Raw genomic sequence first — 5,248 nt, forward strand, 5'->3', positions numbered from 1 at the left:
CACTGACTGCTATAAATGTAATAAACTCCTACTGACATCTCAAACTCGTTACAGTTCACTAAAAAGTATAAAGGCTGATTATATGATAAAATAAATAGAGAGAAATGGCTTCCTTTCCTTTATAGGAAAGGAAGTGCAACAGCTACTCCTCCTCTGCCTAACATATTTCCCATCCTTTTTGATAATGCTGCATTCATAAAACAACCAGATTTTATCCCTCGATTTGTAAAACTAGGCTTAGAGCACAATTCAGGATATAAGGAATGCAATTTGCTATATTTACTGTTTCTAGGGAAGTAATTTAACTGATCATTTCTTTTTCAAACCCAAAAAATTAAAGAAATTTTGCAGTACTGTTGATATGTTGGTTCCTCCCTCTGTCTTACCGATAATCAGATGCCAATGAGACGAAATTTAGCATTATGCAATCAGGCAACTAGGGTACCAAACAGGTTTTAAAAGATTTAAATCCTGTCAAAAACCTCACAGAAATATAAAACCCACCAGGTATGTAATCAGTGGTGGAAGAGTTAGACTGTTCTAATTAATCATCTTCTCAACACAAAGTAGCACATCCAAACCCACATGATTTGATAAACTTGGAGGGGAAAAAAAGCTCTTTTGGAATAATAATGGTTAATATAATTTCAGGTAAAACAGACAGGATCCTGATGTCAAAATATATATTTGGAAAAGACATTTTACATGAGTTTATTAATGTTTTTTCCCTTGTACATCATGAGGATTTCATTTGGCCTGACATTTTCATCACCATTTTCTTATTGGTGATGTTAAAAAGAAAAAGTCAGACTTTGTAGGATGATAGAGAAAACAAGATTGACTTGGAGCTTGGAGGGGCTGAGCCAGTTCCTCTCAGCCCATGGATGAGCTTCAGTACCAGTGCAGGGGCAGGCAAAGCAGGCAGTGAGGCTGAGCCCTTCCTCCCTTCCCTCCACTCTGTGTCAAAATCCTGCTGCTGCCAATGTAAAACTCAGTTTGCTGGTGATGCCAAGATGCCTGAGGAGGAAACAGGGCATGCTGAGTGCATTTATTCAAAGTCTTTCTGGTTTTGTCTTTTAAATTATTGAAAAGCAGAGTGAAGTAAATGAAAAAGGGTCAGACATCATTTAATGTTTGTTTTCCTTAAGGTCAAATATGTACCTTGATGTTACATAATGCTGCTATAATTTGATTAATAATCTGACAAAATAAATTATTTTTTGCTCATTTAAAGTTTGCTTTTCTTTTTGTCAATCCCATTTTGAGGATGAGACACGTGCATCAAATCCTTCTTAATCTCAAGCCACAGCCATACTAGGATTTTTCTAAACCAGAGCTTATGGAATCAAGGAGGCAATACCTGGGTGACAACACATCTCAGAGCAGTCTCATCTGAAACATTAGACTTTTAGCTTCCTCCACTGAGAAAGAAAAGAAACTGAATAATTAAAAAAGAGGTAAATTGAAGTACTTCATCCCCTTCTTAAAGTGTTCAAGAAAGGACTGTGTGTGGCTCTTTGTGCTGTGGTCCAATTGACAAGGAGGTGATCAGTCAAAGATTGGATGTGATTATCTCAGAGGAATTTTCCAACCTAAATCACCCTGCGCTTTTGTCAAAAGGGTTTTGGCAGTGCCCCAAATCCAACATCTGGCCTAATGGCCTAGAAAGGCCAAAGGAGTGCTGGCCTGCCAGCACCACCAATACCCCAAGCACTCTGAAGCAGGGTTATTCCATCACTGCTTCCAACAGCCATTACCAGGGTCTGGAATCCACAAAAATGCTGGATCTATTATAGGATCAGGTTTCACATGTCTCAGAGAACTCCTGAAGCAGGGTTATTCCATCACTGTTTCCAACAGCCATTACCAGGGGCTGGAATCCACAAAAATGCTGGATCTGTTTGTTCATAGGATCAGGTTTCACATGTCTCAGAGAACTAAGGAGAAAAAATTCTGCAGGGGGTGTAAAAGGAAGGCCCCAGCCCTGCAAAACTTTGCACTGCGGAGGGCCCTTGTGCCCACAGTGCAATTTAAAAGTCTGGGGTCAAAAGACATTTAAAGAATCCCTTCCCCATTAATTCAAGCCTTTTCCATGCTGTTTGCAATTAAGTGATAATGCATTTAATTACAAATTGCACCAATCAGTCTTGACTTCCAAAAAAGTCAAGGGAAAGTTGCTTTCCCTTACTTCCACTCATGTAATTGGCAGGCACAAGCCAGTGTGCAGACTGAAACAGTAAAAGCAGTGGTTTTATCTACTGGAGTCTATATCCTTCTTCACTTCCAGGCTGCTTTGGTGACAGTGATTCTGGCTGGACTACTGGTTCCTTGCTGCACAGTAGTTCTAAATTGAAGAAAAAAAAAAAAAAAACCAGAACAAACTTTGTGAAGCGTGTCTTTTATGAAAATACTACCCAATCTTTAAAAAATAAAACATAAAAAAGGGAAATATGAAAAAGAAAAGGAAAAGGTTCAATCTCTTAAATACAAGAATAAGCACCCCAATCTGTCTATAAATTGTTTTGGAAATATGTGCTGTGGTTCAAGTTTGCCTGTAGCTCAGGAAGCTAGTCACTCTCGAGGAGAGATGCCAACATTTTTGCAGTGAGCAGTGTCATTCAAGTGGTCTGTGTGAGCTGCAAGCCTAACGAAGGAGCTTTGCAGTGTTCCTGAGCTGGTGGTGTTATTAGGCAACAGCATATGTAAGCATCCTTGACACATACAGCTTGTCAACACATTTCAGTCTCAGGAGGAATCTAAAGAAAATCTTTGCCTAGTACGTTCAATACTGATCTCAAGAGGCATGAAGGAAAGGGGAGGGCAAGATTAACACATATAAACTGTGGAGATCTTGGATTTTGAATCATCCAAAGCAATGAGAATCAGCAGTGGCTTACTTAATCTTTTATTTCCTTTCCATAATGAGCCTTCCTCTATGAATGCAGTTCTCTTGCCTCTCAGCTGTTTTCTGCCACTTTATAAAGCAAACACAGCGTAAAATTTGACAGTTTTATTGTTGTTGTTGTTAGTCTGAGTTCTGGAACAAACTCTCCTGTTGATCTAAAAAGCCAGCAACTCTCAGTCTCATCCTGTCCTCATTACAGTCTTGTCTCTTCAGTGCAAAGACTTTCTTCAACTTCTTATTTTTTCAATATTTCATTTCCTACCCACAAACAAGTTCCACATTTGCATCTCATTCTTTACCTTAAAACAGAAACCAAAGCTAGCAATGCTGCAGGGCCGTTCCACCGCATCCTATAAACTCTCTGGTCCTCAGCTGATAGAATTTTTTCTGACAATACTTCAACTGCAAAAAATTTTGCAGGACAAAGACAGCCAGTAACAAATTCTACCAGTCACAGCAGCATTACAAACACCCACAGAAAAATTGATTGCTTCTTCTATCAAACAGCCTCTGAGGGAGGACACATTTTGGGATTTGTCGCTTCTTAAAGCCTGAAGCGTATGAGCAACGTTAGCTAGGTTTGTAACCTCTTGTTGGAACAGCTATATTTAATAAGAACAGCCCCTCTGAATGTGGCAGAGGAGCTGTCTACTTCACATCCAGACTCCCACAGCAATGAGCAGCAGATGCCTCTGATGCAGAACAAGCACTGGGCAAGGGTGTCAGGACACCTCCCCCAGTGCAACTTCCCCGCTTCAAACAGCCTGAAGTTTGGGCACATCCTCAAACAAGAATATGATCTACTGCTTAGCAGGCAAAGAATTTTTCTTCTTTTAGTTTTTCTGTGTTTTGGCATAGATAAGCCTTTGCAAATAAAGCCTTCTTTAGCAGTGATTTTCACTGTTGGCCAGATGCTGTGTAAGGAACCTCTTTTGGTTCATTTGCAGTCTTCACAGACCAATTCAAGACTGCTCATTTTTATAGTATAAAAAGTTATAATGACAAGCATTACCACTGCATTGTTCAAATCATGGCATACACAGCATTTCAAACCTGAACATTTTTTCTTCTGCTCTTCAATTTCAGTTAGTTTTTAAAATCAAAATACTAAGCTCAGTTGAAGGATCTTAAATACTTATAAAAACAACAAACTAAGATGTGCAGTTTCCAACTTCAAATTCATGGATTGTTTCATTTTAAACAAATCTTTATTTCATTTTCTTCTTTTTCTTTTTTTCTTTTTTCCTTTTTTTTTTTTTTTAAGTAGGTAGAAGAGACTAAGACATTTGTAATGCCTAATGGGAGAAAAATCTTTTTACTGAAAGGAACTTCTGGATTTATGCCTGAAAGTCAGGCATTCAAGAATGATCTAAGTGTAAGTATTTTAGCCCTGGTGACTTGCCACGTAGTTTCATATAGATCTGCTTGGGTGTGTACACTACCAGATGAAAGCCTTTGTATGTAATCAATGGTAGAAGAGTTAGATTGTTCTAATTAATCAACTTGTCAACACAAACATCCCCTACTCTCAACATCCCCTACTAAACAAGGCAGATACTGATGTGGCCCATCAGCCCTTCCACACACCATCTCCTCTGCAGGACCTCAGACTGCAGTCCTGGGCCTGCTCCAGACACAGCCACGTGTTGAAATGAAGGGAACATAAGAACATGTGAGAAACTCAAATTTAAATGTGGGTTTGCGCTATATCTTAGGGTAAAGTCCCAGCAAAGGCAGAGTCACAGTCACTTTTCCCTTACCCATTTCCTGGGGTGTTCAGCACAAACAGCTCAGTACACTGGAGTCAAACATCTCTACTCCCTAGAGACACACTCATGGCTGCTCGTAGCTCTGAGCAGCTGTCACTAAAGCAAGGTTAATAGTACATGCAGCCCATTTGTGAATATACACTTTGCAAAACACCTCAAATCCATCAGCACTTCTTTTTCAGTGAAGAATGCACAGCCACTCAAACAACCCCATTTGGCCATGTGCGCACACGCGGAGAGACAGGAAAAAGATGTTAAGAAAATGCTTCTATTTCAAAGGTCTGATGATGAAACATTTCCCAGAAAATAGCATTTGGACTTCAAGACAGAGAAGAAAAAAAAACACCCAACTTTACCAGCATCACCTTCAGTGAACTTTGGTAGAGGAGCATGGCAAACAATAGTGGAGACATTCCAATACTTACAGATGCAACTTTTTCTCTTAACAAGTTAACAAGTTAAGAAGAAAGCTAAAATACTGAGTACAAAAGCTTATTAAAAATTTCATGCAAGGAGACTAACCAAAGATTAATCATGACTTGCTTAAATTCACTCATAATAATTATAACTAAAA

This window comes from Passer montanus, unplaced genomic scaffold (assembly GCF_014805655.1).
Source record: "Passer montanus isolate IOZ18808 unplaced genomic scaffold, ASM1480565v1 scaffold10, whole genome shotgun sequence".
NCBI classification, from domain to species: Eukaryota; Metazoa; Chordata; class Aves; order Passeriformes; family Passeridae; genus Passer; species Passer montanus.